Consider the following 15,894-nt stretch of genomic DNA (forward strand, 5'->3'; position numbering starts at 1 on the left):
TTCATAAGCTTAATTATTTACCAAATTTCAGTTCAACATGATGAAAAACACTGTCAAACTTGTAAGCTATGTTTATAAAGAAAAAGTCAATTCATTTCTTAAAGAAATTTTGCTATACTGTAAACATCCAGAACTTTAAAAAAGATAAATCCAGCATGGAGCTGATGGCTCACACATGTAATCGTAGCTGAGATTGGGAGGATGGAGATTCAAGTCCAGGCTGGGAAATAGTTTTGAGAGATCCCATCTCTAAAATAACCAGAGCAAAGTGAACTGAAGGTGTGGCTCAAGTGGTAGAGTGCCAGCTTTACAAGTACAAAGTCCTGAGTTCAAACCTCAATTTCCCTCTAGTTCAAAAAAATAAATCCAAATACCTGATTTCAGCATCATGGGCACAGTCAATTTGAAGAGCTGATGAAAAATCTAATTGTTCCATTCTTGGATTTGATAAATATAATTCTTGATCTGTACTGAACACTAGCTTCTAGGTGTTTTTTCTAACCTGATCCTTCAGGTCAATGACATGTAGCTTTGACTATCTTCTGACAATGTAGCAAAATATATTCCAATGAAGGGTTTGGCCTGGTGACTATCTTCAGTCCAGAAAACTGAGCAATCACAATAAGGAAATGAAGGAAGAACAAGTCATACGTTCTGAAGACCAGTTTCTTAATAATCGTATGACCATCATTTTTATATTGAAATTTAGAAGACTAACCTCAGGAGGCAGAGATCAGGAGCATCACGGTTCAAGGCCAGTCCAGGCAAAAAATGAGAACCTATCTCAAAAATACGCAACACAAAAAAGGGCTGAAGAAGTGGCTCAAGTGCTAGAGTGTAGCAAGTGTGAGGCCCTGAGTTCAAACTCCAGTACCACCAAAAAATAAGACTAATATTAAGGATAAAATCTACAAGTTAAATATTTAGCTCTTTAAATCATCACATACAGGTGCAGTTTATGATATTATCATAGACTGCCTTATTGAGACAATGGTAAATTACCAACTGAACTGTCTTTTAACAAAAAAAGTCTTGAAAATAGAATACAAATTAACTTAACTAGAAAAATAAAATTGATCAAGGATTCCAGTTCAAGTCCAGCCTGGGCAAAAAGTTAGCAAGACTCCATTTCAATAAACAAGCTAGGTACAATGGTTTATACCTAATCCCAGCTCTGTGAGAGGTGTAGGTACAAGGATCACAGTCTGAAGTTGGCCCCAGGCAAAAATACAATACCCTAACCAAAAATAACTAAAGCAAAAAGAAGGTTGGTGGTGTGGCTTAAGTGGTAGAGCACCTGCCTAGCAAGTGTGAGACCTTGAGTTCAAGCCTCAGTACCACCACCAAAAAACCCTAAAAAAATCTAAACTGAGTGTGGTCACAGGTCTTATAATCCCAGTACTTGAAAAGCTGAGGCAGGAGGGACATGAGTTTGACAGCAGTATGAGGTACATAATAAGACCCTGTGTGGCGGGGGGAAGCGTCTACAATTTTAAATCCTTGAAGATGCTTTTTCTATTATTTCTATTGTTTCAAATTGCACTCCACTATGTGAAGAATGTAGGGTTCAAAGCTTATCTAACTGCTTACAAGAAATACCATTCCAAATGAGTCAGAAATGTATTCAGGCTATGACACATTAAATGCAATTAGGATGCCACTAGACAATGTTTACTAGAAACTAAACGCTGACTAGGTGATCTCTCTTCATTGCATAATTTCCTAGCCCTTGTTTCCCCTGCTACAAATGTTACATCCTGGGTTGAGGATGTAGCTCTAGCATGTGCAAAGCCCTGGGGGCTCAGCAGCCAGCACTGAGGAAAAAAAAAAGGGAATCTCATTCTTATTAACTCAGGTGCAATTTTCTAGCAGCTAATGACAAGAAATATCTTCTCTTAAAGATTTTTATTAGTAAACATAAGAAGCAGTATGGTATACTAGTAGCTAAAACTGTGGACTTTGAACTACATTCAAACCACAAACTAGCTACATGATCAGGAGTAAATTACTTAACTTCTCTATATATTAATTCCATGATCTGTAAAATGAGGACATTAAGTGCCCACTTCACAGTGCAGTTTTGAGGATTAAATAGACAAAATACTTACCGATGATAGGCTTCTCGCCGATACTTTTTTAGAGCATGCTTATCCATGTTTGCAGGCATATCTGCTGCATTCTGTAATCGATCACTCCATGAGGTTGTCATTTTATTTGTGTGCTGAATTCTAGAAATGAAAAATCAGCAACAGTTTAAGATTAAGTGTCAGTGTATTAATGAATACTTGTACTATTTCTACCTTTGGCTATTGTCAATATTGTGAATATGCACAAAGTACATGTATGTACTGAATATGTACAAAGCACTCAGTTGAGTACCAGTTTTCAATTCTTTTGGCTATATATAATGAGGTTTGTAACAGTTTTTAAGTAATCAAGATTTCTGAACACTATATAGAACAAAAGTACTGGCACTTGCAAAGAATTCTAGTTAAATTTTTATTAAAGTAAAAAATTAACTTGAGCAGTTATTTGCTAGACTGCTATAATTGAAACTACAAGGGCAGGAGGCGTGGCTCAAGTGGAAGAGTGCTTACCTAGCAAGCACAAGACCCTGAGGTTCTAAACCAGTACTGCTCAAAAAAAAATTAAATAATGGAGACTACATATAATATAGTATATCCAACATACTATATATACTATACTACATAATACCATATATATACTATAAAAACTACCCTCAAATCTATATAGTATATGAACTCTATAATATCCATTTGTATAGTATATAGATATGAGGGTAGGATTTTTTTCCATAAAGAAAATTACTGGAAAGGACATAAGGAAAGGGTGAATATGGTGGAAATACTATGTATTCATGTATGAAAATGGAAAAATGAGACTTGAACTATTCCAGGGATGGGGAGGGGGATAAAGGAGAATGATGGAGAGGGTGAATTCAACTATGACATATTGCAAGAACTTTTGTAAACGTCACAATGTACCCCCAGTACAATAATATAATTTTTAAAAATTAAAAAAAAAAATTCATGTAGCAAATCTAGACCATTCTGTGGATTAGAAAAATGGAGAAAATTTGAAAGTATAGAATTATAATTGAATCTCAATGAACTGAATCTACTTTATAGAAACATAATTGAATCTACTTTATAGAAACATAAATTTTATACAGAACTACATTTTATAGAAATAAGAATCAGAAATGAAATTGGTAAACTGATGAGTTAAGAAAAATCAAAAGTCAATCTACTAAAAACTTTAGGCTAGAGGGGTGGCTCAAAGCAGCAGAGTGCCTGCCTAGCAAATGAGAATCCCAGATTTCAAACCTCAGCACCACCAAAAAACAAAAAAACAACAAAAAAAAAAGATTTCAACATGAGTTCTACATTAATGCACAGAAAATAAAAGTTGTCTGTTTTTAAGGCCTTGGGAACCTCCTTATTATTTTTAAACACTTACAATCTGGGCTGGGGTTATAACTCAAAGGTAAAGTTCATGCTGAGCATGTATAAGGCTGGGTTGGATCCCTACCACCAAAGCAAATAGCAAAAAGAGACCAATCTACAATTTTAGCCAGAAATCTCAAAAATCTCTCAAATCTGAGAGATAGCACATCGGTAAGAGAAGACTTGACCCGAACTTTCAACCAACTTTACCCAACTGACATTTATAGAACAGTCCACCCAAAAACTGTACAATGTATTCTTTTCACATGCCCATGGAATCTTTACCAAAATAGATTATATTCTGGGTCACAGAAACAGGCCTCAAAAAATTCAAAAGGGCCAGGCATGGTGACCCAAAATAATTTCAAAATTCCAGCTACTCCAGAGGCAGAGGCAGAGGATCACCTAAGGCAGGCCCTGGCAAAAGCACAAGAGCTTACCTGAAAAACAAACTATAAGAAAAAGGACAAGCATGAATCAAGTAGTAGAGCAATGAGGACTTGAATTCAATCTCTAGTACCACCAAAAAAAGAGAGACAAAGGAGGGCATTACATATTGACAAAACGGTTAATTTACCAAGAATTAGAAATACATACCTAGTAGAAGAGCCCCCAAAAGGTATGAAGCAAGCACTGACAGAATTAAAGGGAGAAGCAGACAGTTCTAGAGTAAAAGCAATAGCTGAGTGCCTCAATAACTTACTTCCAATGATAGGTAGAACACTGAAGACTGAAGATCAATAAGGATAAAAAGGGCTTAAACCAACTATACCCCCACTACACACACACACACACACACACACACACACACAAACGACACTCCACCCAACAAATACACATTCTTCTCAACTGCACATTGAACATTATTATCTAGAATAGATCATATGTTCTACTACAAAATAAGTCTCAACATATGTTAAAAACTAAAACCATAACAATCTATCTCCTGAAATCACAATGCAATGAAGTTAAGAATCAATGAGACAGAAAATATAAAATTCATCAATGTATGAAAATTAAACAATACTCTCTTAAGAAATGAGTCAAAGAGGAAATCACAAGGGAAACTAGAAAATAAGATACAAATGAAACAAACATAACATACCAAAACTTACCAGTTACAGCAAAGGGAATGCTCAAAGAGAAACTTTTAGCAGTAAATGTTTATATTAAAAAAGGAACATGTCAAATCAATAAATATCTTACTTTGTAACTTGAGGAAGTACAAAAAAGATGAGCAAACTGAAGTGAAAGCCAATAGAAGGAAGGAAACAATACAGTAGAGCAGAAATAAATAAAATACAGCATAAAAAACAATAGATGATATCAATGAAACCAAAAGTTGGTTCTTTGAGGTTACTAATAAAATTGACAATTTTTTCCTAGACTGACTGGGGTGGGGGGAGATAAGATACAAATAACTAGAATCAGATGAAAAGCAGGGACATTATTACAAACTGTATAGAAATAAAAAGCATTATAAGAGAATATTATGAACAACTACATGCTAACAAATTAGATAACCTAGATGAAACGCACAAAAACCTAACAACAAATTATCTAAACTGATTCAAAAAGAAATAGAAAATCTTGACAGGCTGGTAACAAGTAAAAGAAATTGAACCAATAATCAAAAACCTTCCAACAAAGAAAGGTACAGGGCTAGAATGGCTTCATTCGTGAATTACACTTAACATCTAAAGAACATAGAACACCAATCCTCTCAAATCTGCAAAAAAACAAAGAAGGATCACTTCCTAATGATTCCAATCATTCCTAATGATATGATTCCAGCATTACTCTGATTCTAAAGCTAGATAAGGATACCACAAAATAATCACAGATCAATACCCTTTATGCATATTGATGCAAAAGTCCTTAATCGACTACTAGCAAAGCATATCCATCAACACAGTAAGATTATACATCATGAGCAACTGAGGTTTATCTTAGGAATGCAAGGGTTATTAAACATATCAAGAAAAAAACCACAATGTAATACATCATATTTATAGAACATAGGGAAAACACCTTATAATCAAATACCCTTTCATGATAAAAACTCAGAAAACTAGAAGCAGAAGGGAATTTGCTCAACATAATGGGTCATTTAAAAGAGCCTACAGATCACACCAGAAAATGGTGAAAGACTAAATGCTTTCTCCAAATGGGAAAAGCACAAGGATGCCTTCTTTCACGACTGCTGTCAATGCTGTACTGGAAGTTCTTGCCAGAGCAATCACACAAGAAATAAAAGGAATCCAAATTGGGAAAGAAGAAATACAACTATATTTACAGACAACATGATCTTAGGATCATGTAGGATACAGTAAAGCAAGACTTGGAAAGAAATTTATAGCATTGAACATCCATATTCATAAAACAGAAAGTAGCCAAAATAATGATCTAAGCTTCCATCCTAATAAATAAAAAAGTCAAAAGCAACTGATATCGAAAACAATGGGAGAAAGGAAATAATAAAGATCACAGTAAAAATAGAAATCAACTAAATAAAACATCAATGGGGAAATCAATGAAACCAAAAACTGGTTCTTTGCAAAGGTTCAAATTGATAAACCTTTAGCCAAACTGGAGGGTGGGGGCGAAAGGCACAAATTACCAATATCAGAAATGAGAAAAGTGATAGCACTATAGATTCTATACAATAAAGGAATAATAAGGGAATATTATAAAAACTAAATGGCCATAAATTCAGCAACCTACATTAATTCATGAAAAGACACTATTACATTTTACTCAAAAAGAAAGGTAATAGCTTAGTATCTGTTAAGGAACTAGAACTGCTATTTAAAACTTGCCCACAAAAGTCCTGATGGAGGGCTGGTGGAGTAGCTCAACTGTTAGAAGGCCTATCTAGCAAGCATTAGGCCCTAAGTTCAAACCCTAGTACTACCAAAAAAATAAAGGAAAAAAATATATACACATACATCAAGTCCTGATGATTTCACTAGGGAATTCTATCAACATTTAAGGATAAAGGAATTACAAATCCTAAACAAACTCTTCCCAAAAACTGAAGCAAAGGGAATATTTTCCAACTTTCTATGAAGGCCAGCATTTCTCTGGTACCAAAACCAGACAGACATGACAAAGAAAACAACAGGTCAATATTGCCAGTGATCTTGGATACACAAATTCTAAAACCTTTAGCTACTCTCATCCAATAACAAGTTAAAATATGTTATGACCAATACCATATATATTATATATGATAACCCCAGAAATGTAGTGATTTAAGTTTTATACTAATCAGTCATTATAATTCACCATACTAGTAGAAAACCATCTGATTAACTCTGTAAATACAAAAAAATTATATATCAAAATCCAATCCACGTTCTTCATAAAAACTCTCACCAAGGTATAGAGGTACAGCTACTCAAGCAGTAGAGCACATGCATAGCAAATGCTGGAGCCCTGAGTTTGAACCCTGGTACAAGGGGAAAAAACTCTCAACAAATGAAGAATAAAAAGGAACTTCTTCTTTCTCATAATGAAAAGCTACCAAAATACTACAGCTTACATTATACTAAAGGTGAAAGACTGAATGTTTCCCCTAAGTTCAGGAACAGACACTTACACTTTTACCACCTCTACTCAAAATAATACTGGGGTTCTATCACAGCTAGTATAAGCAGTTAAGTGAAAGATTAGAAAGGAAGAAGTAAAACTCTTTGTTTATAGATGGCATAATAATCTATGTGCAAAATCAGAATCTGCAAGAAGTTACTAGAACTAATTGAGTTTAATAACACTATTGGACACAAGATCGATATATAAAAATTAAATGAATTGCTACACATACTGCTTATGCAAACAACCCAAAATTTAAAACGATACATGTCATTTATAAAATAATTAAAATATGAATACTTAGAGGCAAATCTGACAAAACATGCACATAAGCTGTACACTGAAAATTATAAAGCATTTCTGAGTAAAATTAAAGAAGAGAATGGAAAGATATGTGGTGTTCATGGATGTTGGACCTAATATCATTAAGATGTCAGTTATCCTCAAAATCATTATAATCCTAATGAAAATTCCAGCAAGGTTTTTGTAGAAACTAACAATGTTATTATAAAATTCATACAGAAATGCAAAAGCTAGAATAACTAAAACAACTCTGAAAAAGAATAAATTTGGAAAACAAACCTGACTTTAAGAACTACTATAAAGCTACATAATTAAGACACTATAACACTGTCATAAAGACAAACAGATTGATGGAACAGAAAATTCAGAGATAGACATAAGAATATATGTATACTATTGATAAGTGAAAAGGCAATTCAGTGGAGAAAACTAATACTTTCAATGAATGGTACCAGAACAACTAGCTCTCTATTTATAGAGCTATACCTCTCACTACACATAAAATTTAAAATAGACCATGGATTTAAATATTAAATTTAAAACAATAAAACTTACAGAACACGGAAGAGAGTACCTGTATTACGAACTTTGGGTTAGTCAAAATTTCCTAGATCTGACATTAAAAGCACAATTGATTTAAAAAGCTGAAATATTAGATTATTAGATTTAATCAAAATTTAAAATTTTTACTCTTCAGAAGACACTATTAAGAAAATGAGGACAAGCAGTGCATGGTAGCACAAGCCTATAAACCTCAACAGCTGGGAGACTGAGGCAGGAAGATGGCAAATTCAAGGCCAGGCTGGGCTACATAGTGAAACCCTGTCTCAAAAAAAAGAGCAGCAGCAGCAGCAGCTAGGCACAGTGATTCACATCTGCAATCCTAGCTACTCAGGAATCAGAGATCCAGAGGATCATGGTTAAAGGTGAGCCTGAGCAAAAAGTTGTGAGATCCCATGTTAACCAATAAAAAAAAAAAATGGGCATGTTGGTGCAAGCCTGTGATCCCAGCTATGCAGAAAGCATAAATAGGAGGATCTCAGCCCAGGTTAGCCTGGGCATAAACCCTATCTCAAAAATAAGGGATGAGGGCATAGCTAAAGTGGATGAATGCCTGGATAGCAAGCCCGTAGTTCTGAGTTCAAAACCCAGTACAAAGAAGAGAAGAGAGAGAGAGAAAGAGAGACAGAGAGGGAAGGAGGAAAGGGAAAGGGAAAGGAAAGGAAGACAAAAATGAAGACAAAAGCCAGGTACCAGTGGCTCACACCTATAATCCTATCTACTTGGGAGGCAGAGATCAGGAGGGTTGTGGTTTGAAGCCAGTCCAGGCAAATAGTTAGTGAAACCCTATCCCCAAAATACCAACACAAAAAAGGGCTGGAGGAGTGGCTCAAGTGGTAGGGTGCCTGCCTAGCAAGTCAGGCACCAGTGCTACAAAATAAAAATGATGAGGGCAAGCTAACAACCTACAACATAAGACAAATTCCCAGCTTTATGTAGCTTACATTTTAGAGGAGACAATAACTAAATGTGAGTGTGTGTGTGTGTGTGTGTGTGTGTGTGTGATACACTATCACATGTCAGGCAGAGAAAGTGCTTGCACACAACAAGTAAAGAAAGTGGGGCAAATAAATGACAATGGTTACGCTACAGACAGGAAAAACCACAGAAGGCCTCTATGAAGAGGTAGTGTTTGTTCAGAGACCTAGTAGAATGATATAAAAAATAAAACAATAAATCAACCTATGTTGGTATATACAAGTCAGGTTAACCTGTTTTAGTTTATTTGTATATGAGTAATTAAAATATCTAAAATGTTTTATTCCCTTAGGAGATTAGTATCACTGTAAGTATTGTTTATATATTAAACTTGCTATATATTCCCCTTCATGGCTGACAGAGGAATAAAGACAACTAAAACAAAATTGTATTCATACATTTGTGTATCCGTTAAAATGTTTTCTCTCTCTCTGTGGTGGTGGAGAGGAAGACAACCTACGTCCTGAGAGGGAATATTTGAAAATCACATATCTGATGAAAGAACTTGTATCCAGAATATATTAAGAGCTCTCAAAATGCAATAAGACAACATAATTAAAAACTAGACAAAATATATAGAGACAAAATAAATATATGCAAATGGCAAATAAGCATATAAAACGATGCTCAACATCATTTGTCATTACAGAAAAGCAAATTACAACCACAATGAGATACCACTACCTATTAGAATAAAAAGACTCACAATGTCAAATGTAGAGAACAGAGCAATTAGAATTCTAATACAATGCTGATGAAAATATAAAAATGGCACTGGCACTTTGGAAAACACTCCTGGTTTTAAAAGTTAAATATATGTATACCATATGTCCCAGACTTTCTATTTCTAAGAAATTATCCAAGAGAAATTAAAGCAATGTACATATAAAACTTGAACATGAATATTTACAGCAGCAGCTTTGTAATGGCCAGAAACTGGAAATAATTCAATATCTATCTCCTGTCTATTAACACATGAACAAACTGTGGTATATCCATACAATAAAACAGTACTGTGCAATAAAAAGAAATGAACTGTTAATATAAAAAATTAAAACATTCAAAACAATTGTGCTGATAAAGCAGACAAAAATAGTGTATGCTATGTAATTCTAGAAAATGCACAGTAATCTATAATGCAGAAAGATTGGTGATTGCCTGGGGTAGGAAGATGAAGAAGGTAAAGAGATATTACAAAGGAACCCAAGGAGAGCTGGGCATAGTAGTTAACACCTGTAATACCAGCACTCAGGAGAATGAGTCAGAAGGATTGGAACTTACAAGCCAGACTGAGCTTTATCAAAACCCTGTTTCAAAAAAAGGAGTCCAAGATCAAAAAAAAAGAGTCCAGGGGAACTGTATGTGTGAGGGTGGAAGAAATGTTATCTTCATTATGGTACTATTTCACAGATGTATACCTATGTCAAAAATTATGTGTTCTAAGTATGTTTACTATATTAAATTATGCTTCCCTTTTTTAAAAAAATCAGATACCTTTTTCTCTTTCCTTACAAATTAGTGGCAGTAACTAAACAAGTATGTTTTTATTGTTCTGTTCAAATTATTTGTACTTTCAAAGTACTTTCTTGGGTTATTTATACACTAAATAAAATATTCTTTTTCATTTTTCACTTTGAAACCAGGATCAAATGTAGGAAAAGGTTGCTCAAGATCCCAGGTTTATTCATAGGCTATTCTTTTTTATATAGTTATATTTTCATACATGAGTATAAAATACATCCACCATATTCACCCTCCTTCACCGTTTCCTTATACTCTCCCCACTCCCACTGGTACCCATTCCTCAACAGGACCTGTTTTTACCTTCCTATCATTTTCTGAAACATTGTTTTTAGTATATGATTGTAATCCAGGGGGTTCGTTGTGACATTTCCAAATATGTATGTTTTATACCCCAAATTGGTTCATCCCCTCCATGTATTCTCCCTCCTACCCCATCCCCCTTCTTAAGGTAACTTCGACAGGTTTCAATGTTAACATTCATTCTTCTATAGAAAATACATCAACCATATTCACCCTCCCTTACTCTCTTCTTTTACCCTCTCCCTCCCTCTAGTGTCCTCCCCTCAATGTGACTTGTTTTACATACCTGTCCCTCATTGTTTAAGGGTCCATTTGTTTTTCAGTGAGATTTTGCCTTGGTATTTTACCTGTAAATATATTATGCTTAAATCAGTCTAACCCCTCCACTGCTCTTCAACCTTTTCCTCTTCCCCTGTATTATTTAAGTTTTTAGTGTTTCATTGTGACTTGTTTCTGAACAGATATGTTTCATTATTATTCACTATTATTCTTTTCCTTCTCCCTTAGTCTCCTCTAACAACCCCACTTTTAGAAACACATTCTATGTATTTATATGTATATATGACAATGTGCTTGTTTGTATTGCATCTATCTTCCATATATGAGAGAAAACCTGTGACCTTTGTCTTTCTGAACCTGGCTAACGTCACTTAAGATGTTCTCCAGTTCCATCCAGTTACCTTCAAATGACAAATTTCATTCTTTTTTATGGCTGAATAAAATCCTATTGTACATGAATACTGAATTTTTTTAATTCATTCATCAGTTGTAGGGCATCTGGGCTATTTCCATAGTTTGGCTATTATGAATAATGCCACACTAAACATGGGTGTGCGAGTGTCTTTATTATAACCTGACTCATATTCTTTCGGGTATATGCCTAAGAATGGTATTGCTGGATAATATGGCAGTTCTATTTTCAGTTTCTTGAGGAGCCTCCATACTGTTTTTCAGAGTGGTTGTGCTTATTTACATTCCCACCAAAATATATATATTTTAAAAATAGTCAAGTTACAGTTTCTCAACAAAGGTCACAAAACTTTATTCAACTATAATTAGAAACATAAATGATTACATAACCATAATGTCACTAATATGGGAGAAAACCTGCCATGAAGTCCATATAGTTGCATGAAGGTGAGATTTTCTTAGATCTCTTCAACAATTCATCACAACAGTTTTCCTAGGATCTTAACACACTTTAGCATCATTATTCTGAACTCTATCCATACAACTTCACTAAGTCAGTCTATCTGATGCTTAACTATAAAGTAGTTCTCCCATATCTATGGTTTCATTATCCATGGTTTCAGTTACTCATGGCCAACCACAATTCAAAAATATTAAATGAAAAATTATAGAAAATAAATAATTTGTAAGTTTTAAATTGCAGGTCATTCTGAGTGCATGATGAAATCACATCTCTCTCTGTACTCCCCTGCATATGAATCATCCCTTTGTCCACTGTATCCACACTGTATTCTACTATTAGTAACTTAGTAGTCTGCTGGATTATCAGATCTATTACGCAAATATGGCAGTGCCTGTGTTCAAGTAACCCTTATTTTACTTAATAACAGTCCCAAAGCAGGAGAATAGTGATACTAGAGCTGGGTGTGGTGATGCACAACTGAAATCCCAGCATTCCAGAAGCTCAAACAGGAGGATTGAGAGTTTGAGGCCAGTCTGGGCTACACAGAGTACTAGGGCAGCTTGAGCTACACAGTGAGCTCCTGCCTCAAGAAAAAAAAAAAAATAGTGATGGTAGTGCCAATATGGATATGCCATGCCAACGAGATGCTATAAAATGCTTCCTTCAAATGAAAAGGTGAAAATTCTCAACTTAAAAAAAGTCCTGTGCTGAAATTGATAAGATATACAATAAGAACAAACCCTCTATCTGTGAAATAGTGAAGAAGGAAACATAAATTCATATTGTTGTACCTCAAACTGCAAAAATTACAGCCACATAGTGATGCCTGCTTAGTTAAGGTAAAAAAATGCAAGGCTTGGTATGAAGCTCAGTGAAAGAATAAATGCTTAGCACGTACAAGGCCTTGAGTTTAACCCCCAGCACCACAAAAGAAGAAAAAAGATGGGAAAGGCATTAAATTCATGTATATGTATAAGAAAAATATAGTATATATACAGCATTCAGAACATCTGCAGTTTCAGGCATCCACTAGGGGTCTTGGAATGTATCCCCCCACCTTGCCCCAATAAGGGAGGACTACTGTATTTCATAATGATAATAAAGTTAAAGGTGGTAATTGTTTATCATCTGGTCAAAGAGAGAAAGAGATTAACTAAAGATTTTATTTGTCACTTGTTTAGAGTGTTAGGCTTAATAATTTTTGGTAAGATACAACAGTGACTACTACTGAATTAAAAACTCAAAATTTGGTTTCTTCCATTCAGTGGTGACACAGAACAATTCTATGTTTCATATAAAACACCCAAACCTTCAAACTAGTTATACCTGAAGAATAACAAATGAAATGGATTTTCAAGCATTTAACATGTTGTAGTTTCATACTTTAAAAATATTTCATAAGCAAAACATATACAGCTGTCTTCACCACTATCACCACCCTTCCCCCAAAAATGGAAACCAACTGCTCCAGCAGCTGTAGGCAATTGATAAAAACAGGAAGCAAAAAATAACTGAAACTGTAGAGTAAGCCGGGTTAGAGATTTGCAGAGAATATTCTTTCCCTCAAAAAAGTATACAGTTTTCTTGACATTATTTTATGGATAAGCATAGGATTTCCTTTGTATCAGATTATCAAATCAAGTATCAAATTTGCTTTGATTCTAGTTTAAAAATTAGTGGCCTTGGGCTGTTGGAGTGGTTCAAGTGGTAGAGCCCCCGCCTAGCAAGTGTGAGGCCCTGAGTTCAGGCCTCAGTACTGCCTAAAAAAATAGAATAAGTGGCACTGCCAGGTGTGGTGATAACATGCCTGTAATCCCAGCACTCAGGAGGCCAAGGCAGGAGGATCTCCAGTTTGAGACTATCCTGGATTAAAAAATGTTTTAAATTTTAAAAATTAAAATGCTGATGGTCACACATAGTAAGATCAGTTTTTGCTTTGGTTTTAAAACAGGGTGTTGCTTTCCCAGATTGGCCTTAAACTCGTGATCCTTTCTCAGCCTCCCAAATGCTGAGATTACAGGCATGCACCATCACAAGTGGTAAAACCACTACTTTTAAACTACAATCAAAGCAAATTTGATACATGATTTGATATATGACACAAAGGAAATCCCATACTTACCCATGATATAATGTCAAGAAAACTATAATAATTATGTTCTACAAGCATTATCATTTCATGCAGAAAATGATAAAAGTATGTAAATAGCAATCAGAATTTATTTTCATGACAAGTCTGCATTATGACAAAAATGTAATGCTGTCAATGTTATACTTTAGCAAAGGTTCTTTTACCATGCCATTTAAAATGTGAGGAGGAATTTGTAAACTAAAGCTTGTTTTGCTACTAAAAAAAAAAAAAAAAAGTGAGGAGGAAGTGCACTTGTTCAAAGGACACTACAAGAATGTAGGGAATTATCACAATGAAAATCCCTTGTATTATTAACGTATGCTAATTCAAAAATAATTTGCTTGGAAAGTAAGAACACTAACAATATGTAGCACATATCTGTTAGGTGAAGTATTTGTGGGGGGAGGGTTATTACTGGGGTTTGAAGCCTTGTTTGCTAGACAGGCACTCTACAATTGAGTCAAACTTTCAATCCTTAAGACAAAGTATTTAACACACAGAGTTCTGAATCAAATACTCACTTTTCAATGCAATAAGTATGTTAATATACTTAACAGGGTCATGATAACAGTAAGTAAATGCCAGCTCTGGTGGCTCACACATGGAATTCTAGCTACTCAGGAGGCAGAGATCAGGAGGATTGCAGTTCAAAATCAGCCTGGGCAAATAGTTCGCAAGACCCTATCTGAAAAAGACCATCACAAAAAAGGGCTGGTGGAGTGGCTCAAGCTGTAGGTCCTGAATTCAAGCCCCAGTACCACAAAACACACCCACACACATACATATATGAACATTCACTGTTTTACTTTATACCTCATTGAAAATTTTTTATTTTGTATTTGGCATATAAAACTTGGGACTTTTGCAGGATACCAGTGGTTCATGCCTGCAATCCTAGCTACTTGGGTGGCAAAGATCAGGAGGATCACAGCTCAAGACCGGCCTAGACAAAATAGTTTGTGAGACCCTATCTCGAAAATACCCAACACAAAACAGGGCTGATGGAGTGGCTCACGTGGTAGAGTACCTGCTTAGCAAGTGTGAGGCCCTGAGTTCAAGACCCATACAGATCAAAAAAAAAAAAAAAAAAAAAAAGGGGTTACTAGGACTTTTGCCTAGCAAGCTCAAAGCCCTGAGATCAAACCCCAGTAACACAAAAAACAAAACAAAACCAAAAAACACCTGAACTTACACAGTTTATAATTAAACATCCCCATTCCAAGAGAAGTGCTGTGAACTTAAATGGAAAAGATAATTCTGAATAATTTCTTCAAATTTCTGAAACTTTGATCTTAGTGCTACACCCTTCATTCAAATGCCTTGTGTTGTATTAAGCAGTCACAGTTTATACATAACCCTTGATAATATTAATCTTTGACAGATGATCAAGTAAAAACCAGAAAGTATAGTGGTTAGCCAGTTGGTTTTATCATTATATCGTGGTTACGGGTCTCCTGTGTAACATAGCCACAAAACAACTCATTTACAAATACTTATTCCCTTAAAAACAAGTCAGATGCAAGTTTCCTTTAATTAGTTTACTAATTCCACTGAAAAACTAATTCCACATATCTGTAATGTTAACTCAAAAACAAACTATAGTTTATTCTTTGTTTTTAGAGATGCAGTCTCACTGTGTTGCCCAGGCTGGCCTCCAATTCTTAAAGGCAAGCAATCCTGTTCAGTCTCCTGAGTAGCTGGGAACACACCACCTAGCTAAGCTCTAAACTATGGCTTTTAAAGTATCTTTGTAACCTTTGAGCCTTCTAATCACAAAAGTAGCATATGGGTATATTTTTATATACCCATAAAAATATTTTAAGATAAAGGAATGTCAATTTTTCCAGAAAAGGAAGACTCCTAAAAACTGTGTTGTATTTGAA

General features: G+C 34.9%; 1 protein-coding gene across 2 annotated transcripts in view; it reads right to left on the bottom strand.

The window, feature by feature from the left end:
- Positions 1 to 15,894, bottom strand: part of LOC141410420 (ATP-dependent RNA helicase DDX3Y) — a 1,065,346-nt gene that overhangs the window by 40,275 nt on the left and 1,009,177 nt on the right. For both annotated transcript variants that reach the window (XR_012444343.1, XR_012444341.1), the window contains exon 21: positions 2,109 to 2,228. The gene's annotated coding sequence lies outside the window, so the exon portion shown is untranslated. The remainder of the gene's footprint in view (positions 1 to 2,108; positions 2,229 to 15,894) is intronic.

Source organism: Castor canadensis, chromosome X (genome assembly GCF_047511655.1).
Source record: "Castor canadensis chromosome X, mCasCan1.hap1v2, whole genome shotgun sequence".
Lineage (NCBI taxonomy): Eukaryota > Metazoa > Chordata > Mammalia > Rodentia > Castoridae > Castor > Castor canadensis.